Here is a 26,649-nt window from a genome sequence, read left to right on the forward strand (position 1 = left end):
ATCTCTCGGCTTTAGGTTTTGGGGCCATAAAAGACGCATTTATTGTCCGATATCGCCGAAATTTGGGACAGTGGGTTAAGTTAAGCCCCTTGATATACTTTTGCAATATCGCACAGATCGGTACAGATTTGGATATAGCTGCCATATACCGATATCTCGGTTTTAGGTTTTGGACCCATAAAAGACGCATTTATTGTCCAATGTCGCTGAAATTTAAGACAGTGAGTTTAGTTATACTCTTCGACTTCCTTCTTCAATTTGGGCCAGATCGGTCGAGATTTGGATATAGCTGCCATATAGACCGATCTCTCTAGTTAAGATTTTGGGCCCATAAAAGGGGCATTTATTGTCCGATTTCGCCGAAATTTGGTGCTTTATGTTAGGCTCTTCGACATTTTTCTACAACTTGGTCCAAATCGGTCTAGATTTGGATATAGCTGCCATATAGGCCGATCTCTCGATTTAAGGTTTTGGGCCCATAAAACGGGCATTTATTGTTTGATTTCGCCGAAATTTGGGACAGTGCTTTGTTTTAGGCTCTTCGACATTTTTCTGCAACTTGGCCCAAATCGGTTCAGATTTGGATATAGCTGCCGGGTAGAACGATATCTCGATTTAAAGTTTTGGCCCCATAAAAGGCACACTTATTATCCGATTTCACTGATATTTGACACAGTGACGTATGTTAGGCTTTTCGACATTCGTGTCGTAAAAGGTTCAGAATGGTTTATTTTTAGATATAGCTACTGTACGTATTAGTATTTGGTCCAAATCGGAACATATTTTGATATAACTGCTATGGGACATAAGGTATGAAATTTTCACCGAATTTTGATGAAAGGTGGTTTACATATATATACCCGAGGTGTTGGGTATCCAAAGTTCGGCCCGGTCGAACTTAACGCCTTTTTACTTGTTTTTGTAATCTTCATTTGTGCTTGTTAATGGCTGCTTAGGTTTAGGGAATTGCAAGTTATCGCTTACCACAATATTCGTTATTGATATGAAATGGCCAACTTACCTGAAAAGAAAGAAGAAAGGAAAGATGTTACTCATTGTTAAACATTTTTAAAGTGAGAGATATTTTACATCGATTTAACGATAATAATACAAATGCAAGGCAGGCTATATGCAGTTGCAGTCTTGAAACAATTGCTTCCCTACTCAAAAAATTTTGCCTGATATCTCCTTTATTTTGAGTACTATTGGGTTGCCCAAAAAGTAATTGCGGATTTTTTAAAAGAAAGTAAATGCATTTTTAATAAAACTTAGAATGAACTGTAAACAAATATACTTTTTTACACTTTTTTTTTTAAAGCAAGCTAAAAGTAACAGCTGATAACTGACAGAAGAGAGAATGCAATTACAGAGTCACAAGCTGTGAAAAAATTTGTCAACGCCGACTATATGAAAAATCCGCAATTACTTCTTGGGCAACCCAATATTTTACTTTAAACATTCGAAAGTTGAACTACAGAGCTTACATCTCTTTAATAGTTGCAATAGAACTAAAAAGTAGTTTTTTTTTATGAAGGTTTAATGAAAGGAAAAAAACACATCCATGTGTATGGAAGCTATTCCAACCAGCAGTGCATCTTTCTTTCGTTCACCCTAGATTTCCCATTTTCGCTTTCCTTTTTTTTTTTAGCAAAAATGCAGTATGTTAACAAAGTTGCCATTTTTCATTTTCCCCGTTCCCGTCTGGCAGAGGCGAACAATATGAATTACATTCAAAGGCATTGAGAATGGGTGTGAAAAAGGATTCCTGGTTTTTATTTTCCGTTTTTTTTTTCTATTTCTAAATTTTCCCTCGTTTATTTTGAATTTCCTACACTGTTGTAATTCCACAACTAGGGAGTATTTGTATGCAATTTGTTTAGAAGTTGGCATAAACTCCCATTTCAGTGTTGCAAACATTCAGCAGACATGCAAGTAGGGAAGTGTGCACACTTACACACTACCATGGGTGTTGTAATTCCCCAAGAAGCATATACCACATTGTTGTAGTGGTGTGGTAGATGCACATCCTTTAGGGGGGATTAAAAATGTAAGCAGTTTATTTAACATTTGTACGTGGTTGTGTTAGCCGTACGTGTTGTGTTTTTCTTCTTCGTCTATTTCTATACAAAGCAATTGGAAAATGTTTGTTGGCTGGCTGAGTTAAGAGAATTTTGCAAAAGGATGGCTAAGTTTTTTGCCTTGTTAACTTTCACAGATGTTCATCATATTTGAAATCGTTTGATTATCAATTGCAAAAGCTTTCAATATGCAGCGATAGCTTGGAATTTTTTAAAAAGCGATATCTCAGATATGTTATATACGATTAAAGCAATTTTTATACCCTAAATCAAAGGAGGCCACCATAGCGCAGGGGTTAGCATGTCCGCCTATGACGCTGAACGCCTGGGTTCGAATCCTGGCGAGACCATTAGAAAAAATTTTCAGCGGTGGTTTTCCCCTCCTAATGCTGGCAAAATTTGTGCGGTACTATGCCATGTAAAACTTCTTGACTTCTTGAGCCTCTAGAGGGCGAAATTCTTATCTAATTTGGTACCAAGTGTTTTATTTTGAGGGCGAGGGAGCAATTCTTCTGCGTCGTGGCTGAAATTTTGCACAACGACTTCTTGTATGACCTTGGTCATATGGTTCAAATTGGTTCATAACCTGATATAGCTGTCATATAAAACCGGTAAGGAAGGACAAAAGTCGGGCGGTGTCCACTCTATAATACCCTACACCTACCCTATAAGTACAATGTGGGAGCTATATCCAATTCTGAACCAATTTTGATGGACCTCGGCGAGCAAATATGTTCAAACTGTAAAAACTACGGTTGACAGATGACAACATTATGGCAAATTATCCAAAATTTGACGAGCTATATCTAATTCTGAAGCGATTTCGAGCAAACTTCTCAGATAATGTGGTAGTCGTCGAGGAAAGCGTTGTGCAATATTTTAGCAAGATTGGTCAAACAATGCGCTTGCAGTAGCTCTTTGGGTGAAAATCTGTCGATATACATATATGACAGGTATATCTAAATCTTAACCGATTTCCATGAAATTCGCCAGCAATGTCGAAAGTCAAGAGAAAATCTTTCCTGCCAAATTGTGAAAGAATCGGTTAACAAATGACAATTTTATTGCATTATTACTGCAAATCGGACGAACGTATATATGGGAGGTATATCTAAAACTGAACCGATTTTGGCCAAACTCTATGTATATTGTGGTAGTCATCGAGGAAAGCGTTGTGCAATATTTTGGCAAGATTGGTCAATAAATGTGCTTGCAGTGGCTCTAGCAGTGAAAATCGGGAGATATATACATATGAGAGCTATATCTAAATCTGAACCGATTTCCTTGAAAATCACCAGCAATGCTGAAAGTCGTAAGAAAATCCTTCCTGCCAAGATTCGAGAGAATCGGTTAACAAATGACCATTTTATTGCATTATTACTGAAAATCGGACGAACATATATATGGGAGCTATATCTAAATTTGAACCGATGTTGACCAAACTCTATGCATATTGTGGTAGTCATCGAGGAAAGCGTTGTGCAATATTTTGGCAAGATTGGTCAATAAATGTGCTTGCAGTGGCTCTAGGAGTGAAAATCGGGCGATATATATATATAAGAGAGCTATATCTAAATCTGGGCCGATTTCTATGAAATTCACCGGTACCATCGACAGTCATAAGAAAATCCTTCCTGCTAAATTTCGTGAGAATCGGTTAACAAATGACCATTTTATTGCATTATTATTGAAAATCGGACGAACATATATATGGGAGCTATATCCAGATCTGAACCGATTTTTTCCAATTTCAATAGGTTTCGTCTCTAGGCCGAAAAACATGCCTGTACCAAATGTGAAGACGATCGGATGAAAACTGCGATCTGTAGTTTGTACACAAATTAACATGGACAGACAGACGGACGGACAGACAGACAGGCAGACAGACAAACAGGTAGGTAGACAGACAGACAGACGGACATAGCTAAATCGAATAAGAAAGTGATTCTGAGTCGATCGGTATACTTATCAATGGGTCTATCTCTCCTCCTTTTGGGTGTTACAAACAAATTCACTATGTTATAATACCCTTTACCACAGTAGTGGTGTAGGGTATAAAGAACTCCTGATTTTATTTTTTGGGCCACTATAGGGTGCAATTTGGTTGAATTTTTGCACAATCAATTCTGAATTCCACTTTGATCTCCCACAGCCAAACAAAGTATGGCCCCAATCGATTCACAACTTGGTATTTCTCAAATAGCATAGAAATTCTCCTCCATTATTCTTTGTTTGCCTATAAAGAGATATTGGCCGTAACACTTGACAAATGAGATCTATGGTGCAGGGTATATAAGATTCGGCCCGGCTAAACTTAGCACAAGTTCACTTGTTATTTCTATTTTATAGTCGCCGTAGCCAATATTCACTTATGGAGGTAGTGACTCTTGTCATAGATGAGCAAGCTAGCTGCGGTCCATGCAACTGTTCCCCGCGGGCAAGTGATGATCATTTATTTAAAGGCTCATCTTCCCATATTGAGTGTCATAGCCACTCAGTGTTTAAGCAAGAGCCCATGCCAGCCTCACGATGAGACTCTTCACTCGATACCGCTGATTTTGCGCGAGTGTAGTAGCAGTTATTCACTGACCCTCTTTCGATTCTCTCAAAGGCTGCAAGTACTACTTCCGGTGACCGCCCTATGATGTCGATGTCGTCAGCATAGGCGAGTAACATGTGTTATCTTGTGATTAGTGTGCCATATCCATTCACATCTGCATCTCGTATAATCTTTTCCAGCAGGATATTAAAGAGATCACACGATAGGCTGTCTCCTTGTCTGAAACTTCGTTTGGTATTAAATGGTGCGGAAAGATTCTTTCCTATTCTTACTGAGGAACACGTATCAGCAAGTGTCACCCAGCAGAGTCAGATATGGCTTGAAATACCTTTGAACGTAAAGGAGTATCGAAAGCGGCTTTGTAGTCAACAAAGAGATGATAGGTGTTGATTTGTCCTTCTCGGGTCTTTTCCAGGATTTGGCGCAGTGTGAATATCTGGTCCAGGGGGGCTTTACCAGGTCTAAAGCTGCATTGATAGGGCGCAATTATCTCATTGACTTTAGTTTTTAATCTTTCACACAGTACGCTTGAGAGTATCTTGTATGAGATGGGGAGGAGACTTATTCCTCTGTAGTTGGCCCACACCGTCCTGTCTCCCTTCTTGTGTACGGGACATAGTATGCTGAGGTTCCAATCATCGGGTATGCGTTCTTCTAGCAGATAAGCTGATGCATACGCCTTATCAGCGAGTCGCCTCCGATCTTAAATAGTTCAATGGGTAACCCATCGGCTTCTGCTGCCTTGTTGTTCTTTAGTTGGGTCACTGCTACTTGGACCTCATTCTGACTAGGAGGTAAACATTCTATACCATCATCAGGGATTCATTCTGCGGTATTCTCTTCGCCGACAATGTTTGGGGTGCTAAACCTAAAATTGGGGTTCGATTTCCAAAATTCGTTTTATACTGCAAAATGCTAATTTTTTTTGCAATGTTGAAAAAGCATTTGCTGTTCGATTTTCATTTTGATGCATGAATAGGATTGGTGACAAAATTTACAAGTTCCAAATTCGAAAATTCAGTTAAAAGTTATACACTTTAGAAGTAAAAAAATTAAAACAAATAAAAGAATGCTAAATTCGGACAAAAATTGCGGCTTGTTAGGGCTTAAGAAGTCAAATCGGGAGATCGGTTCATATGAGAGCTATATCAAGTTATAGACCGATTTCCATCGTATTTGGCACAGTTGTTTAAAGTCGTAACAAAACACTACATGCAAAATTTCAGCGAAATTGGACAAAACGTACGGCTTGTTAGGGCTCAAGAAGTCAAATCGGGAGATCGGTTTATATGGGAGCTATATCAGGTTATAGACCGATTCTGATCGTACTAGGCACAGTTAGTGGAAGTCACAACGAAACACTATGTGCAAAATTACAGCCAAATCGGATGAAAAATCAGGCATTTTATACCTACCACCGAAGGATGGGGGTATATTCATTTTTTCATTCCGACCCTATAAATTTTATATATTCTTGAGCAGCGTAAAAATCTAAGACGATCTAGACATGCCCGTCCGTCTGTCCGTCTGTCTGTTGAAATCACCCTACAGTGTTTAAACATAGAGATATTTAGCTGAAACTTTGCACAGATCCTTTTTTTGTCCATAAGCAGGTTAAGTTCGAAGATGGGCTATATCGGACTATATCTTGATATAGCCCCTATATAGACCGATCCTCCGATTTAGGGTCTTAGGCCCATAAAAGCCACATTTATTATCCGATTTTGCTGAAATTTGGGACAACAAGTTGTGTTAGGCCCTTCGACACCCTTTGTCAATTTTGCTCAGATCGGTCCAGATTTGCATATAGCTGCCATATAGACAAATCCTCCGATTTGGGGTCTTAGGCCCATAAAAGCCACATTTATTACCCGATTTTGCTGAATTTTGGGACAGTAAGTTGTGTTAGGCCCTTCGAAATTCTTTGTCAATATTGCACAGATCAGTCTAGATTTGGATATAGCTGCCATATAGACCGATCCTCCGATTAAGGGTCTTAGGCCCATAAAAGCCCCATTTATTATCCGATTTTGCTGAAATTTGCGACATTAAGTTGTATTAGGCCCTTCGGCATCCCTCGTCAATTTGGCCTAGGTCGGTCAAGATTTGGATATAGCTGCCATATAGACCGATCAACCGATAAAGGGTCTTAGGCCCATAAAAGCCACATTAATTATCCGATTTTGCTGAAATTCGGGACAGTGAGTTGTCTTAGGCCCATCAATATCTTTCTTAAATTTGACCATGATCGGTTCAGATTTGGATATAGCTGCCATATAGACTGATCTCTCGATTTAATGTTTTGGGTGCATAAAAGGGGCATTTATTGTCCGATGTCGCCGAAATTTGGGACAGTGAGATATGTTTACCCCTTCGACATTCATCCGCAATTTTGGCTCATATCGGTTCAGATTTGGATATAGCTGCCATATAGACCGATCTCTCCATTTAAGGTTTTGGCTCCATAAAAGGGGGATTTATTTTCCGATGTCGCCGAAATTTGGGACAGTGAGCTGTATTAGGTTCTTCGATATCACTCTGCAATTTGCGCCAAATCGGTCCAGATTTGGATATACCTGCCATATAGAACGATCTCTCCATTTAAGGTTTTGGGGCCATAAAAGTCGCATTTTTTGAACGATTTCAACGAAATTTGGGACAGTGAATTATGTTTTACCTTTCGACATCCATTTTTATACCCTCCACCATAGGATGGGGGGTATACTAATTTCGTCATTCTGTTTGTAACTACTCGAAAAATACGTCTGGGACCCCATAAAGTATATATATTCTTGATCGTCGTGACATTTTATGTCGATCTAGCCATGTCCGTCCGTCTGTCCGTCCGTCCGTCTGTCTGTCTGTCTGTCGAAAGCACGCTAACTTCCGAAGGAGTAAAGCTAGCCGCTTGAAATTTTGCACAAATACTTCTTATTAGTGTAGGTCGGTTGGTATTGTAAATGGGCCATATCGGTCCATGTTTTGATATAGCTGCCATATAAACCGATCTTGGGTCTTGATTTCTTGAGTCTCTAGAGTGCGCAATTCTTATCCGATTGGATAGAAATTTCGCACGACGTAGTTTGTTATGATATCCAACAACTGTGCCACGTATGGTTCAAATCGGTCCATAACCTGATATAGGTGTCATATAAACCGATCTTGGGTCTTGACTTCTTGAGCCGCTATAGGACGCAATTATTATCCGATTTGGCTGAAATTTTGCATGAGGTGTTTTGTTATGACTTCCAAGAACTGTGCAGAGTATGATTGAAATCGGTTCATAACCTGATATAGCTGCCATATAAACCGATCTTGGGTCTTGACTTCTTGAGCCTCTAGAGTGCGCAATTCTTATCCGATTGGAATGAAATTTCGCACGACGTGTTTTGTTATGATATCCAACAACTGTGCCAGGTATGGTTCAAATCGGTCCATAACCTGATATAGCTGCCATATACACCGATCTTGGGTCTTGACATCTTGAGCCTCTAGAGGGCGCTATTCTTATCCGATTTGAATGAATTTAGGCGCGACGTGTTTTGTTATGATATCCAACAACTGTGCAAAGTATGGTTCAAATCGGTCAATAACGTCATATAGCTGTCATATAAACCGATCTTGGGTCTTGACTTCTTGAGCCTCTAGAGGGCGCAATTCTTATCCGATATAGATGAATTTTGGCACGACGTGTTTTGTTATGATATCCAACAACTGTGCCAAGTATGATCTGAATCGGTCCATAACCTGATATAGCTGCCATATAAACCGATCTTGGGTCTTGACTTCTTGAGAGGTCGAAATTATTATCCGATTTGCCTGAAATTTTGTACGATGATCATCAACATACTTGTTTATTATGGTCTGAATCGGTCTATAGCCCGATACAGCTCCCATATAAATCGATCTCTCTATTTTACTTCTTGAGCCCCCAAAGGTCGCAATTCTTATTCGAATTTAATTGTGGTCCAAACTAGACCATATCTTGATATCGCTCTAATAGCAGATCAAATCTTTTCTTATATCCTGTTTTGCGATCCATGGTGGTATATAAGATTCGGCCCGGCCGAACTTAGCACGCTTTTACTTGTTAATTTTGTCCGTATCGATTCAGATTTGGATATAGCTGCCATATAGACCGATCACTCGGTTTTAGGTTTTGGGGCCATAAAAGCTACATTTATTTTTCGATTTTGCTGAAATTTGGAACGGTGAGTTGTGCTAGGCCTCTCGACATCATTTTTCAATTTGGCCCACATCGGTCCAGATTTGAATATAGCTGCCATGTAGAACGATCTCTCGATTTAAGGTTTTGTCGCCATTTATTGTCCGATTTCGCCGAAATTTGGGTCAGTGAGTTGTGTTAGGCTTTCGGCATCCGTGTCGTATATGGTTCAGATCGGTTTACTTTTAGATATAGCTACTAAAAAGACCAATATTTTGTTATACTCAATAGAACAATGAGATTGTACTCATTAGTATTTGGTCCAAATCGGAGCATATTTCGATATAACTGCTATGGGACATAAGGTATGCAACTTTCACCGGAGTTTGAGGAAAGGTGGTTTACATATATACCCGAGGTGGTGGGTATCCAAAGTTCGGCCCGGCCGAGCTTAACGCCTTTTTACTTGTTGGGGCCTAAGAAGTCAAATCGGGAGATTGGTTTATAAGGAAGCTATATCTATATCTGATCCGATATGGCCCATTTGGAATCCCCAATGACCCACATCAATATTGAGTATCTGTGCAAAATTTCAAGCGGCTGACTTTAGGCGTTCGATCGCTATCGTGATTTCGATGGATGGACGGACGGACATGGCTAGATCGACTCACCCTATGATGGTGGGTACAAAAAGGATATTAAGTGAATGCGAGGAGGTGGGTATCAAAAGTTCGGTTAGTTAAACTGCCAGTTTTGTACATCAAACCATATCGCGCCCTTATTAAAATGTTCAAATAATGATTTAGAAAATATTCTCCTTTAACTTATTGTTCTTATAGACAAAGTATGTTTAAGAGAAACTACTTTAGCCTGTCTTGTAAAAACCAGTTTAAAAAGTTATAAAAACTGTTGATTTTATTACTTTTTATAATTTTTTCTGCATCCTGTTCAAATAGGCAATTCTTAAAAAGTTTATGATGTGATGATCTCAAATTGGTCTAAGCCCATCAAGTGAACCATAATATTTTTATTATTATTTTTAAGCATTCATGTTTTCTTTTATGAATAGCCCACTTAAACTTTTCAATGACTTGCCTGGACATATTCGGCCCAACATGCCGGAGTATGTGTTTCTAAAAAATTAATTTACTACAATATGTATGCATGTATTTATTTTTATGAAAGTTTAAAAACTTGCAGTATTTATGACAATGATGTTTGGAAGAACTTTTCCTCTGCAAACATTACATCATCATCAACATGTTCAGTACCCCTTCACCACTATGCCCATTTGTTTTCATACACCAGCAGGAGTATGTGCAAAGTTGTACGTATGGAATTTGTTTAGAATTTTTTATTTTTTTCACTTAGTTTGTCTTTAACGCTTGAAAAAGCATTGTGCATGTGGGTGTGAGTTCATGTGTGTGTGTGTGTGTGTGTGTGTGTGTGTGTGTGTGTGTGATTTTGTATGCTGGTCCAGAGAAAAGTTTGTCCACCATCCTTGGAGCCTTGCTAGGACGCTTATACCCACTCGTACGATGGTCCTCATCCCCAAAACTAGTTTAACGTCCATGGCATCGTTGTTGATGCCATTTAATTTTTCATGTATCTCCCTTTGGCTGAAGCAATGCATTTCCGTTTCCCTTTTTTCGCTTTTAGATGTTTTTGTCTAGCGGTGTGTGTGTGTGTGTGTGTGTTCGACCTAGTGTGCGGTTGCATTTGCATGTGTGCCTTGCTCATGAGTGTGTGTCGATGTGCACACTTTGAAAGTACTTTCTTAATAAATCACTACAAGGCGACAGTTTGTTGACTGTTATTGCCTCGAAATGAAAATATTATGTTGCTTGAATATTGCAACAGCACACTAAGTAGTCGGTGGCAACAGCAGCAGCAGTAGGAGCAGCAGCTCTAGTCCCGGGATGGCGATGGCAATGCCATGTATAGAAGTATCTAAAAATGTTTGGAAAAGTGCTGTAAATAGTGCTACTCGTAGTATTTACTAGAATGTTATGCGCCACAACCAAAGGGTGTTTGACTGAGGAATGAAATGTTTTAAGCGAATAAAACTTTTTTTTTTAGCAGGTTAAAAAGGCATTAAGTTCGGCCGGGCCGAACTTTGGATGCCCACCATCTTGGGCATATATGTAAATGACCTTTCATGAAAAATCCATAATTTGAGCATCCATAGCAGCCACAGTGAAATATGGTCCGATTTGGACCAAAAACGTCTTTTATGAAGCCCAAACTTTAAATCGAAAGATCGCTTTGGGTCCAGGAAAACTATGAGAAACCAAGGAATAGTAAAAGAGGACCCCCTCAAGGTTGACGACCCACGCAAACGAAAAAAGTAAGAGCGTGCTAAGTTCGGCCGGGCCGAATCTTATTGGTTTGCCCAAAAAGTAATTGCGGATTTTTCATATAGTCGGCGTTGACAAATTTTTTCACAGCTTGTGACTCTGAAATTACATTCTTTCTTTTGTCAGTTATCAGCTGTTACTTTTAGCTTGCTTTAGAAAAAACGTATATTTAATTAAAGTTCATTCTAAGTTTTATTAAAAATGCATTTAATTTCTATTAAAAAAAAAATCCGCAATTACTTTTTGGGCAACCCAATTTATACCCTCCACCATGGATCGCATTTGTCGAGTTCTATGCGCGGTATCCCTTTTTAGGCAAACAAAGAATATTGAATAAGAACTGTTAGGCTATTGGAGCTATAACAAGTTATAGTCCGATTCGGACCGTAAATGAATGCTGAACATTGTAGAAGTCTTTGTGTAATATTTCAGTTTATTCCGATCAGAATTGCGCCTTGGAGGGGCTCAAGCAGCAAAATCAGGAGATAGGTTTATATGGGAGCTGTATCAAGCTATTGATCGATTCAGACCATATTGGACATGTATGTTGAAGGCTCATCGAGAGAAGCCGTTGCACAAAATTTCTGCCAAATCGGAGGATTATTGGGCCCTCTAGAGGCTAAGAAGTCAAGATTCCAGATCGGTTTATATGGCAGCTATATCAGGTTCTATATCGTTTTACGCCATACTTAGCACAGTTATTGGAAGTCATAACAAAAAACCTCATGCAAAATTTCAGCCAAATCGGAGGATTATTGGGCCCTCTAGAGGCTAAGAAGTCAAGATCCCAGATCGGTTTACATGGCAGCTATGTCAGGTTATGGACCGATTTACACCGTACTTGGCACAGTTGTTAAAAGTCATAACAAAACACCGCATGCAAAATTTTAGCCAAATCGAATAGGAATTGCGCCCTCTACAGGCTCAAGAAGTCAAGACCCCAAATCGGTTTATAAGACAGCTATACCAGATTATGAACCAATTTCAACCATACATAGCACAGTTATTGGAAGTCGTAACAAAACACCACATGCAAAATTTTAGCCAAATTGGATACGAATTGCGCCCTCTACAGGCTCAAGAAGTCAAGACCCCAGATCGGTTTATATGACAGCTATGTCAGGTTATGGGCTGATATGAACCATAATTGGCACAGTTGTTGGACGCCATAACAAAACACCGCATAAAAAATTTTAGCCAAATCGGACAGGAATTGCGCCCTCTACAGGCTCAAGAAGTGAAGACCCCAGATCGGTTTATATGACAGCTATACCAGATTATAAACCAATTTGAACCATACTTAGCACAGTTATTGGAAGTCATAACAAAACACGTCATGCCAATTTTCAGTCAAATCGGACGAGAATTACGCCCTCTAGAGGCTAAGAAGACAAGACCCCGGATCGGTTTTTATGACAGCTATGTCAGGTTATGGACCGATTTGAACCTTAATTGGCGCAGTTGTTGGACGTCATAATAAAACACCGCATGCACAATTTTAGCCAAGTCGAATAGGAATTGCGCCCTCTGCAGGCTCAAAAAGTCAAGATCACATTGAAAAGCTGCAAACACAACAGATGGCAGCGGCAGCATACTCCACTCGACTGACCCAACTGCATGATGAAAGCACTCCTTGTTCCGATGATATAAAGGCGCAGTGGCAAACTATTGCCCACTCCATGGAAAATGCCAGGAAATCCATACTTAGGTACCGAAAGCCTCCCCCAAGAAACCCATGGTACGACCAAGAGTGTCGAGATGCTACCGAAACCAAGAATGCGGCATATAGAGCAACCCTGCAATCAGTAGCAACGCGCCAGATGAAGGAGAGGTAACGGGCGAAAAGGAGAGAAGAGAAAAGTCTATTCTGCAGAAAGAGAAAGGAAATGGAAAGACGTGAGTGTGAGCGAATTGAGATGTACAGGAGTCAGAATGAAGTCCAGAAATTCTAGCAAAGAATTAAACATCCATTCCGATGACTTTGGTGCAGGCACATCCTCCTGCAGAGACAAAGAAGGAAATCTGGTAACTGACACAGATAGCATGATGAGTATATAGAAACAATATTTTACCCAACTGCTAGTGTCCGACGATGGCGGCGGAGAGGATATCGCAGAACCAGTAGCAATGCACCAGATGAAGGAGAGGTATCGGGAGAAAACAGAAACGTCTATTCCACAGAAAGAAAAAGGAATTGGAAAGACGTGAGTGTGAGCGACTTGAGTTGTACAGATTTTTCCCAACTGCTAGAGTCCGACGTTGGTGTCGAAGAGGATCAATCGAATCAATGATGATGGCTGAGAATGTTTACCTCCCAGTCAGAATGAGTTCCAGGTAGCAGTGACCCGACTAAAGAACAACAAGGCAGCAGGAGCCGACAGGTTACCCGCTGAACTATTTAAGACCGTAGGCGACACGCTGATAAGGCGTATGCATCAGTTTATCTTCGCAATCTCTCTAAAGAACGCGTATCCCATGATGGGAACCTCAGCATACTCTGTCCCGTACACAAGAAAGGAGACAAGGCGGAATGTGCCAACTACAGAGGAATAAGTCTCCTCCCCATCGCATACAAGATACTCTCGAGCGTACTGTGTGAAAGATTAAAACCTAAGGCCCTTGAGATAATTGGGCCCTATCAATGCGGTTTTAAACCTGGTAAATCCACCCTGGAACAAATATTCACACTGCGCCAAATCCCGGAAAAGACCCGAGAAGGACAAATTAACACCTACCATCTCTTTGTTGACTACAAAGCCGCCTTCGATACTCCTTTACGTTCAAAGGTATTTCAAGCCATGTCTGAATTTGGTATTCCTGCAAAATTCCAATAAGACTCTGCAGGATGACACTTGCTGATACGCGTTCCTCAGCTATCAAGGTCGTGATTCACTCTCTTTTGAGCTCAAATTGTTATGGTCAGCAAAAACGTACTATTTGGGGGTTGTTGTGGGGGCGGGAGGGCTCCGGGCCCCTAGACACTTGGTTTCGAAAACACCGCACAAAAATTTTTAGCCAAATCGGATAGGAATTGCGCCCTCTATAGGCTCAAGAAGTCAAGACCCCAGATCGGTTTACATGACAGATATGTTAGGTTATGGACCGATTGATGAATCATAATTGGCACAGTTGTAAGACGTCATAATAAAACACCGCATGCACAATTTTAGCCAAATCGGATAGGAATTGCGCCCTCTACTAATTTCGATCGAAAATTTATATCAGATTCGTGCTCAAGTCCCAAATATGTTTCATTTGAGTCCCATTTTTCCCATAGCCGCCCCATCACTTAGTGATTTGGCCCTGAAAAATACGTGTCAGAATTGTGCTCTATGGGCCGCAAATACATCCTATTTGGGGGGTATTATGGGGGTGGGGTGGACCCCCATAGACTTGGTCCTAAATTCGTTTTGTTGTTGTAAGCATTGATGTTTAGTTTGTATCGGAATAGTCTTTATGCTCCTTTACAGCGCTTGGGGGGGCTAGGAGACTTATTGAGCCCAGTTTCAGAACAAAAGTATGCTCTACACTGTACTCAATAGTCCTGGTGTATGTAGAGCACCTTAAACAATTCGACAAAAGTATTAAGGAAGATATATGATGTATCAAAAATCACGATCCACCATGCCAGTCAAAGTGTTTTTGACAACAGCACACTCTGGCTAACGTTTTATAATGCCTTTGGTATGCTATTCTTGGATTAGGAATCATTGAATTTTAATGATCTTAAGCTGCAGTATGCTCGAAAAATCACGAAAGGATTTTAAAGATCAAAGACAAAAGACAGCAAACAAACAAACTAAACGAAGTTTTAATCTTTGTTAAACATTTTATTATACCTTCCACCATAGGATGGGGGTATACTAATTTCGTCATTCTGTTTGTAACTACTCGAAATATTCGTCCTAGACCCCATAAAGTATATATATTCTGGATCGTCGCGACATTTTATGTCGATCTAGCCATGTCCGTCCGTCTGTCCGTCCGTCCGTCCGTCCGTCTGTCTGTCGAAAGCACGCTAACTTCCGAAGGAGTAAAGCTAGCCGCTTAAAATTTTGCACAAATACTTCTTATTAGTGTAGGTCGGTTGGTATTGTAAGTGGGCCATATCGGTCCATGTTTTGATATAGCTGCCATATAAACCGATCTTAGGTCTTGAATTCTTGAGCCTCTAGAGGGCGCAATTCTCTTCCAATTTGATTGAAATTTTGCATATTGTGTTTTAATATCACTTCCAACAATTGTGCCAAGTATGGTTCAAATCGGTTCATAACCTGATATAGCTGCCATATAAACCCATCTTGGGTCTTGACTTCTTGAGCCTCTAGAGGGCGCAATTTACGTCCGATTTGACTGAAATTTTGCGCATAGTGTGTTAATATCACTTTCAAATACCGGGCCAAGTATGGTCCTAATCGGTGCATAACCTGATATAGCTGCTATATAAGCCGATCTTGGGTCTTGAATTCTTGAGTCTCTAGAGGGCGCAATTTACGTCTGATTTGACTGAAATTAGGATGAAATTTTGCGCGACGTGTTTTGTTATGATATCCAATAACTGTGTCAAGTGTGGTTCAAATCGGTCCATAACCTGATATAGCTGCCATATAAACCGATCTTGGGTCTTGACTTCTTGAGCCTCTAGCGTGCGCAATTCTTATCCAATCAGAATGAAATTTTGCACGACGTGTTTTTTTATGATACCCAACAACTGTGTCAAGTATGGTTCAAATCGGTCCATAACCTGATATAGCTGCCATATAAACCGATCTTGGGTCTTGACTTCTTGAGCCTCTAGAGTGCGCAATTCTTTATCGATTGGAATGAAATTTTGCACGACGTGTTTTTTTATGATATCCAACAACTGTGCCAAGTATGGTTCAAATCGATTCATAATCTGATATAGCTGTCATATGAACCGATTTTGGGTCTTGACTTCTTGAGCCTCTAGAGGGCACAATTCTTATCCGATTTGAATGAAATTTTGCACGAAGTATTTTGTTATGATATCCAATAACGGTGCAAAGTATGGTTCAAATCGGTCCATAACCTGATATAGCTGTCATATAAACCGATCTTGGGTCTTGACTTCTTGAGCCTCTAGAGGGCGAAAATTCTTATCCGATAGGAATGAAATTTTGCACGAAGTATTTTGTTATGATATCCAACAACTGTGCCAAGTATGGTTCAAATCGGTCCATAACCTGATATAGCTGTCATATAAACCGATCTTGGGTCTTGACTTCTTTAGCCTCTAGAGGGCGCAATTCTTATCCGATAGAAATGAAATTTTGCACGACGTGTTTTTTTATGATATCCAACAACTGTGCCGAGTATGGTTCAAATCGGTCCACAACCTGATATAGCTGTCATATAAACCGATCTTGGGTCTTGACTTCTTGAGCCTCTAGAGGTCGCAATTATTATCCGATTTGCCTGAAATTTTGTACGACTGATCCTCTTATGACCTGAATCGGTCTCTAGCCTGATACAGCTCCCATATAAATCGATCTCTCTATTTTACTTCTTAAGCCCCCAAGGGGCGCAATTCTTATTCGAATTGGCTGACATTTTACACAGGTCTCCAACATATAATTTAATTGTGGTCCACACCGGACCATATCTTGATATCGTTCTAACACCAGAGCAAATCTTTTCTTGTATCCATTTTTGCCCAAGAAGAGATGCCGGGAAAAGAACTCGACAAATGCGATCCATGGTGGAGGGTATGTAAGATTCGGCCCGGCCGAACTTAGCACGGTTTTACTTGTTTTATATAAATTTTGTTATTTTTGGCAAATTTTGTCTCTTAAGCTTCAGTTACTAGATCTGTAATACTCTCTCTTGAAACCCTTTTGCTGGGTATGCCAGCAAAATGCGAGTTGCGTTTATTATTAAAGTGTTAACATTCCGCTTTTATGTACCCTCAATGCACATTTTCATTCCATTTCTTGCTGCTGGGTTTTATTCTTCTTGATGGTCCTCCTTTGATATTTGCTAAAATGTTTCTATTTCTTTGCTATTCTGCATATTTACCGCGTGGCATCAATAGGAATGTGTTCTTCATTCCTTGGAGTTGGGTTTTTTTCCCCGCAACTGCAATGCAACATCCTTAAGGGGACTGCTGCAATGCATGCATATGCACTAGGAAGGAGCAGCAGTGAAGGATCAGCAGGGTGAAGAGTCCTCCACGAATGCACACCACATTTCTTTAGTTCTAAGATAATTTATTAGTTATAAAACTTTTATCATTTGACATCCATTATTATCCCTTGTCAGTGGGAGGGTAACAGGAGACGAAGTGCAAGCTTCAAATGCAAAGATGGATTGAATAAAAGGGGTGGCTTTGGGCCGACAATGAATGCGGTGCATGTTGCTTCAGTGCCAGTGTAGTCGCTTGTCATCACTTTGACTATTTATCTTCGAGTGTGTGAATGGTGGCAGGTGTAGGAGTTCTCCATGTCACTTTAAGCAACTTCCGCCTGGCAACTGCAGCAAAAGCGGATACTGCTTATCCTTGCTGGCTATTCAAGCTATTTACCATCTTAGCGGCCATATATTTTGTCGTTTGTGTGAAAAGTGTCAGGGAAGTGTATGAGAAAAAGAACTAAATTTTTTTCTTCTCAATTCCAAAAAGACAATTCATTTATTATCAAAGCATAAGAATAATGGATTTTAGACAAGCAGCTTTCTTACTTATTTATTTTCTTGTTTAATTTTTTTGTCAGTTTTCAAAACAATTATCTTTGTTTGCCATCAGCAGTTCTAATAACCAGGTTGCAGTGTTTTTATACCCTCCCCCATAGGATGGGGGTGTATTCATTTTGTCACTCCGTTTGCAACACATCGAAATATCCATTTTTGAATATTTCTTGATCAGCGTAAAAAATCTAAGACGATCCAGCCATTTCCGTCCGTCTGTCTGTTGGAATCACGCTGCAGTCGTTAACAAGTAAGAGCGCGCTAAGTTCGGCCGGGACGAATCTTATATACCCTCCACCAGGGATCGCATCTGTCGAGTTCTTTGCACAGTATCTCTTTGTAGGCAAACAAAGAATAATGAATATAGACGGAGGAGGAGCTAAATCAAGTTAAAGTCCGATTTGGGGCTCAAGAAGCAAAATCGGGAGATCGGTTTATATGGGAGCTGTGTCAAGCTATAGATCGATTCAGACCATATTGCACACGTATGTTGAAGGACATGGGAGAAGCCGTTGTACAATATTTGTGCCAAATCGGATGAGAATTGCGCCCTCTAGAGGCTCAAGAAGTCAAGACCCAAGATCGGTTTATATGGCAGCTATATCAGGTTATGGACCGATTTGAACCATACTTCGCACAGTTGTTGGAAGTGATATCAAAACACTATGTGCGAAATTTCAGTCAAACGGGATGAGAAGTGCGCCCTCTAGAGGCTCAAGAAGTCAAGACCCAAGATCGGTTTATATGGCAGCTATATCAGGTAATGAAACGATTTGGACGATACTTCGCATAAATGTTGGAAGTGATATCAAAACACTATGTGTAAAATTTCAGTCAAATTGGACGAGAATTGCGCCCTCAAGAGGCTCAAGAAGTCAAGACCCAAGATCAAATCAGATAAGAATTCCGCCTTCTAAAAGCTCAAGAATTCAAGACCCAAGATCGATTTATTTAAAACAGCTATATCAGGTTATGGACCGATTTGGACGATACTTAGAACCGTTGTTGGAAGTGTTATCAAAACACTATGTCCAAAATTTCAGTTAAATTGGATGAGAATTGCGCCCTCTAGAGGTTCAAGAAGTCAAGACCCAAGATCGGTTTATATAGCAGCTATATCAGGTTATGGACCGATTTGGACGATACTTAGAACCGTTGTTGGAAGTGATATCAAAACACTATGTGCGAAATTTCAGTCAAATTGGATGAGAATTGCGCCCTCTACAGGCTCATGAAGTCAAGACCCAAGATCGGTTTATATGGCAGCTATACTAGGTTATGGACCGATTTAAACCATACTTGGCGATAAGTGCGCCCCCTAGAGGCTCAAGAAGTCAAGACCCAAGATCGGTTCATATGGCAGTTATATCAGGTTATGGACCAATTAGAACCATACTTCGCACAGTTGTTGGAAGTGACATCAAAATACTATGTGCAAATTTCAGTCAAATTGGATAAGAAGGGCGCCCTCTAGAGGCTCAAGAAGTCAAGACCCAAGATCGGTTTAGATGGCAGCTATATCAAAACATGGACCGATTTGGCCCATTTACAATCCCAACCGACCTACATCTATCAGAAGTATTTACACAAAATTTCAAGCGGCTAGCTCTACTCCTTCAAAAGTAAGCGTGCTTTCGACAGACAGACGGACGGACGGACAGACAGACGGATGGACGGACAGACAGACGGACATGGCTAGTTCGATTAAAAATGTCACGGCGATTAAGAATATATATACTTTATGGGGTCTTAGACGCATATTTCGAGGTGTTACAAACAAAATGACGAAGTTAGTATACCCCCATCCTATGGTGGAGCGTATGAAAATAGAGATATTGAGCTGAAACTTTGCACAGACTCTTGTCCTGTCCATAGGCAGGTTAAGTTCGAAGATGGGCTATATCGAAATATGTCTTGATATAGACACTATATCGACCGATCCGCCAAACTAAGGTCTTAGGCTCATAAAAGCCACATCTATTATTCGATTTTGCTGAAATTTGGGGCAGTGAGTTTTGTTAGGCTCTTCGATATCCTTCTTGAATTTGGACCAGATCGGTCCAGATTTGGATATAGCTGCCATATAAATATTTAGTGTCCAATGTCGCCGAAATTTGGAACATTGAGTTAAGTTAAGCCCCTCGACATACTTCGGCAATATGATCCAGATCAGTCCAGATTTGGATATAGCAGCCATATGGACCGATCTCGCGATTTTAGGTCTTTGGTCCATAAAAGGCGCATTTATTGTCCGATTTTGCCAAAAATTGGGAGAGCGAGTTGTGTTAGGCCAGTCGACATTCTTCTTTAATTTGGCTCAGATCGGTCCAGATTTCAGATCGGTGCAATATTGACCGATTTCTCGATTTAAGATTTTGGGCCCATAAAAGCCCCATTTATTATCCGATTTTGCTGAAATTTGGGGCCCTTAGTTGTGTTAGGCGCTTTGACACCCTTCTTCAATTTGGCCCAGATCGGTCCAGATTTGAATATAGCTGCTATATAGACCGATTTCTCGATTTAAGGTCTTGGGCCCATAAAAGGAGCATTTATTGTCAGATTTTTCCAAAATTTGAGACCGTGAGTTATGTTGAACCCTCCGACATCCTTCTTCAATTTGGCCCAGATCGGTCCAGATTTTGATATAGCTACCATATAGACCGATCTCTCGATTTAAGGTCTTGGGCCCATAAAAGGAGCATTTATTGTCCGATTTTGCCAAAATTTAGGACAGCGAGTTGTGTTAGGCCCTTCGACAACCTGCTTCAGCTTGGCCCAGATCGTTCCAGATTTCGATAAAGCTGCCATATAAACCGATCTCTCGATTTAAGGTTTTGGGCCCATAAAATCCACATTTTATTATCCGATTTTGCTGAAATTTGTGGTTCTTAGTTGTGTTGGGCCCTTCGACATCTTTCTTCAATTTGGCTCAGATCAGTTTGGATTTGGATATAGCTGCCATATAGACCGATCTCTCGATTTAAAGTCTTGGGCCCATAAAAGGCGCATTTATAGTCCGATTTCGCCAAAATTTGGGACAGTGAGTTGTGGTAGGCCCTTCGACAGCCCTCTTCAATTTGCCACAGATCAGTTCAGATTTAGATATAGCTGCCATAGAGACCGATCTTTCGTTTCAAGGTTTTGGGCCCATAAAAGGCAAATTTTTTGTCCGATTTCGCCGAAATTTGGGACAGTGAGTTGCGTTAGGCTCTTCGACAACTTTCTGCAATTTGGCTCAGATCGGTGCAGATTTGGATATAGCTGCCATATAGACCGATCTCTCGATTTAAGGTTTTGGTCCCACATTTACAATCCGATTTCGCCGAGTTGGTGCGTATCCAAAGTTCGGCCCGGCCGAACTTAACGCCTTTTTACTTGTTTTTGCTCTATTTGTTTATGTTTTATTTTAATTCTATCAATCAATCATCAAATCATTTGATATTACATGCCACTCCAACAAAATCCAATTAATATTTCCTAAAATGGAATTTCTGTTGGTTTTTTCTTTCCGAATTGTAAATTAAAACAATATTTTTTTTACAACTGTTATCTGTTAGTTTAAAATGTTTTGCAAAGAATTTTTAAGTGTTGATTTAACACCAATTCCAATGAATTAGGAATTAAAATCCATTTGTAACCTAAATGTGTCAAACTAAACATAGAGTGAGATATAAAATTAGGTGAAAAATTGTGAGAATTAAAATTTTCCAAAAAAAAAAAAAAAAATCTAGTTGTTCGCGGGCTGCTATATAAGTGTCTGGCCTAATAGTGAAAATACAAATTTTTATCATGAGAAATGGGTTTAGTGTTTTTTAGAGAATCCTGCAATAAGATTTTCACAATTTTCCTTGCGCTCCAACCAATTCTTTAAACACTTTCTCCACTTCGATTGAGGCGCATGCATAGCATGGTTATTGAATACAGCATTTTCGGGCGACCGTGTATCAGCTAGTGTCATCCTGACACTTAGCTTCATTTTGCAGAGATACAAAACTCAGACATGGCGTGAAATGCCTTTGAATGTATAGGCATGTCGAAAGCGGCATTGTAGTCAACGAGGAGATGGTAAGAGTTGACCTGTCCTTATTGGATTTTTTCCAGGATTCGCCTCAGTGTGAGTATGTGGTCTATGGTGGATTTACCAGGCCGCATTGATTTCGCCTATTGATCCTATTTACTCAAGATTTTTATATTTCGCACAGTACGCCCGAGAGTATGTTGTATGCGATGGGGAGGAGACTTATTCCTCTGTAGTTGACACATTACATCTTGACTTCTTTCTTGTGTACGGGACATAGTATGCTGAGGTTTCAATCATCGGGTATGAGTTCATCTAGTCAGATTGCGCAGACATGCTGATGCATACGTCTTATCAGCGTGTCGTCACTGGTGTTAAATAGTTCAGCGCGCAACCCATCGGCTCCTGCTGCCTTGTTGTTCTTCAGTCGGCTCATTGCTACTTGGACCTCATTCTGACTAGGAGTTAAACATTCTATACCATCATCCGTGATTGATTCTGGGGTATGCTCTTCGCCGCCATTGTCGGATACTAGCAGCTCGGGTCACTGTTACTTGGACCTCATTTTAACTAGGAGGTTAATAGCCTATACCATCTTCAGGGATTGGTTCTCCGGCACCCATTGCCGCCATTATCGGAAGCTGCCAGCTGGGAAACAATGTTCTTTCCATATCCCTCCCAAGCACACTATCTGTATCAGTTAAGAAGGAAATCTTTCTTTGTCTCAGCAGTGGGATGAGATAAAACATCATTTTGATGTTTGGTCCTTTGGTAAAATTTCCAGACTTCCTTCTCGATCCAGAACATCTCAATTCGTTCACGCCTATGCCTTTCCTTTTTCTTTCTGCGGAATAGATGTATCTCCTCTTTTATCCCGACACTTCTCTTTCGTCTGGTGCGTTGCTATTCGACACTCTTGCTCTTGGAGTTTTTAGGTTTCTTGCGGGATGCTTCTGGTACCCAAGTACAGATTTTGCGGCATTTTCCAAGGTAATGGTTCGCCACTGTGTCGTTGCACCCGGTAGCCGAGTTGGAAGTATTTGAAATCTGGCCTTGCTAACTACCATGTTTATAACCACCACCGAAGGACGGGGGCATATTCATTTTGTCATTCCGTCTGCAACACATCGAACTATTCTTGATCAGCGTAAAAATCTAAGACGATATAGCCATGTCCGCCCGTCTACAGTCTTTAAGTAGAGATATTGAGCTGAAACTTTACACAGATTCTTTTTTGTCCAAAACCAGGTTAAATTCGAAGATGGCTTATATCGGACTATATCTTGATATAGCCCCCATATAGACCGATCCGCTGATTTAAGGTCACATAAAGCTACATTTATTATTCGATTTTGCTGAAATTTGGGACAGTGAGTTAGGCTAAGCCCCTCGACATACTTCTGCAATATGGTCCAGATCGGTCCAGATTTGGATATAGCTGCCATATAGACCGATCTCTCGAGTAAAGGTTTTGGGGCCATAAAAGGCGCATTTATTATCCGATTTCGACGAAATTTGGGACAGTGAAGTAGGCTAAGCCCCTCGACATACTTCTGCAATTTGCCCCAGATCGGTCCAAATTTGAATATAGCTGCCATAAAGACCTTTCTCTCGAGTAAAGGTTTTGGGAACATAAAAGGCGCATTTATTGTCCGATGTTGCCGACATACTTCTGCAATATGGTCCAGATCGGTCCAGACTTGGATATAGTTGCCATATAGACCGCAATCTCGATTTAAAGTCTTGGCCCCATAAAAGGCGCATTTATTGTCCAATTTCGCCAAAATTTGCGACAATGTGTTGTATTAGGTTCTTCGATATCTGTCTGCAATTTGCCCCAGATCGCTCCAGATATGGAGATAGCTGCCCTATAAACCGATCTCTCGATTTAAGGTTTTGGGCCCAAAAAAGTCGCATTTATTGCCCGATTTAGTCATATGAGCAGTGAGTTATGTTTTACCCTTCAACATACTTTTTTAATTTTGTCCGTATCGGTTCAGATTTGGATATAGCTGCCATATAGACCGATCTCTCAATTTAAGCTATTTTATCCATAAAAATCGTATTAATATTGGTAAGTTTTATTAAAAATGCATTTAATTTCCTTTAAAAAAATCCGCAATTACTTTTTGGGCAACCCAATAATTCAATTTCCCTGAAATTTTGACACATTGACTTATGTTAGGCTTTTTGACATCCGTATCGAACATTGACTTGTACTTTTTAGAGACCACTCAATGCCCGTGCTGAGTTTGGACCAAATTGGACCATATTTCGATGCAGATACTATGGGGGCATAAACTATGCATTTTTTACCGGATTATGACGAAAGGTGGGTTACATATATACCCGAGGTGGCGGGTATTCAAAGTTCGGCCCGGCCGAATTTAACGCCTTCTTACTTGTTTTTTTTTTGACGCAGCGAAGTCTTATTAGCCTCAATCCACTATGGGACGTTATCTCGTGGAGGTTAGATTTTCCGTCCGTTTGACCAGTTTGATTAGTGCTCCGCTCCTAACCTAGGTGGCTAACATGTCCAAATGCATGGGATCAAATTGGTACTCATGTGTAGGTGTGGAGGCCACCATAATACAGAGGTTAGCATGTCCGCCTATGACGCTGTACGCCTGGGTTCGAATCCTGGCGAAACTTTCACAAAAAAATATTCATCGGTAGTTTTCCCCTCCCAATGCTGGCAACATTTGTAAAACTTCTCTCCAAAGAGGTGCCGCACTGTTGCACCCCGTTCGGACTCGACTTTAAAAAGAAGACCCCTTATCATTGAGCTTAAACTTGAATCGGACTGCACTCATTGATATGTGAGAAATTTGCCCCTGTTCCTTAGAGGAATGTTCATGGGCAAAAATTTGTATTTTTTTTTTTTTGTGTAGGCTACTACTAACGAACACTCCATTAAGGATCAGGAGATATTTCTTTCATACCAATGACTGCAGTCCGGTTAAATTGTGAGCCCACTGATAAGGTGGCTCCCTTTCTTTGCCGAGTCCAAACGATATGCCGCATAGCGACACCATTTTATACAAAAATTTTAACATGGCAGGATACCTCACAAATGTAGCCAGCATTATTAGGGGGATAACCACCGCTGAAAAATTTTCGGATGTTCATGCTGGGATATGAACAAAGGCGTTTGGCGTCCATGCTACCCTCTGCGCCATGGTGGTCTCCTGTGTGGGCGTTGGTAGGAGCATTACATTTACCGTTGAACCTTTGGCCTAGGGGCCTTAGGGCATGATGGCAGGTATTTGCGTTAAACACGACATTCGTGTTAAACCGAAGATATTTTCCTCCCTCTCTTGGCATGAAATTTGTCCAGAACGATTTCAATATCGTGGGCAGGGCAGCAGTCGCTCGTCCTTGCTCGTCCTTATCTTCCCTCGAGACATGGTCACAAATAAGGCTGATGTTGAAGACTTTGGCTTTTATGCGAATTGTGGCTAGCCTCTCATCCACCGGAGTAAAGCTGGAGACAAGGTGTTTCAGTCTACGATTAACCTCAAATCCCTAGCCAAATTCATACCACGTGTTATGGCAGCTAGTTCGTCACCATTTGGTGTTGTTGTGACACCATTCCCAGTCCAGCGCATTTCCTGTAAGGCCGTAATATCTGCCTTGAACTTTTCCAATACATCCCCGCAGAGCGTATACTGCACCTTCTCTATAAAGAGTGCGAACATTCCAGGTGCAGATCCACAAATCATGGTCCTTTTTTCATTTGCGCGGGTCGTCAACGTTGGGGTGGTCGGTTTTTATACCCACCACCGAAGGATGGGGGTATATTCATTTTGTCATTCCGTTTGCAACACATCGAAATATCCATTTCCGACCCTATAAAGTATATATATTCTTGATCAGCGTAAAAATCTAAGACGATCTAGCCATGTCCGTCCGTCCGTCTGTCCGTCTGTCTGTTGAAATCACGCTACAGTCTATAAAAATAGAGATATTGAGCTGAAATTTTGCACAGATTCTTTTTTTGTCCGTAAGCAGGTTAAGTTCGAAGATGGGCTATATCGGACTATATCTTGATATAGCCCCCATATAGACCGATCCGCCGGTTTAGGGTCTTAGGCCCACAAAAGCCACATTTATGGTCCGATTTCGCTGAAATTTGGGACAGTGAGTTATCTTAGGCCCTTTGACATGTTTCTTTAATTTGGTTCAGATCGGTCCAGATTTGGATATAGCTGCCATATAGACCGATCCTCCGATTTAGGGTCTAAGGCCCATAAAAGCCACATTTATGGTCCGATGTCGCTGAAATTTGGGACAGTGAGTTGTCTTAGGCCCTTTGACATGTTTCTTTAATTTGGTTCAGATCGGTTCAGATTTGGATATAGCTGCCATATAGACCGATCCACCGGTTTAGGGTCTTAGGCCCACAAAAGCCACATTTATTATCCGATTTTGATGAAATTCGGGGCAGTGAATTGTGTAAGGCCCATCGACATCCTTCGTTAATTTGGCTCAGATCAGTCCAGATTTGGATATAGCTGCCATATAGATCGATCCTCCGATTTATGGTGTAAGGCCCATAATAGCCACATTCATTATCCGATTTTGCTGAAATTTGGGACAGTGAGATGTGTTAGGCCCTTTGACATATTTCTTCAATTTGGTCCAGATCGGTTCAAATACGGATATAGCTGCCATATAGACCGATTTCTTGATTTATGGTTTTGGGCTCATAAAATGCTCCCCGAAATTTGGAACAGTGAGTTAAATTAAGCCCCTTGACATACTTCTGC

General features: G+C 40.6%; 1 protein-coding gene across 4 annotated transcripts in view; it reads right to left on the reverse strand.

Annotated features, from left to right (window-relative positions):
• The window catches only part of LOC106091103 (uncharacterized), a 316,167-nt gene that overhangs the window by 172,085 nt on the left and 117,433 nt on the right, over positions 1-26,649 (reverse strand). The gene's annotated exons all lie outside the window — the stretch shown is intronic.

This window comes from Stomoxys calcitrans, chromosome 1 (assembly GCF_963082655.1).
Source record: "Stomoxys calcitrans chromosome 1, idStoCalc2.1, whole genome shotgun sequence".
Lineage (NCBI taxonomy): Eukaryota > Metazoa > Arthropoda > Insecta > Diptera > Muscidae > Stomoxys > Stomoxys calcitrans.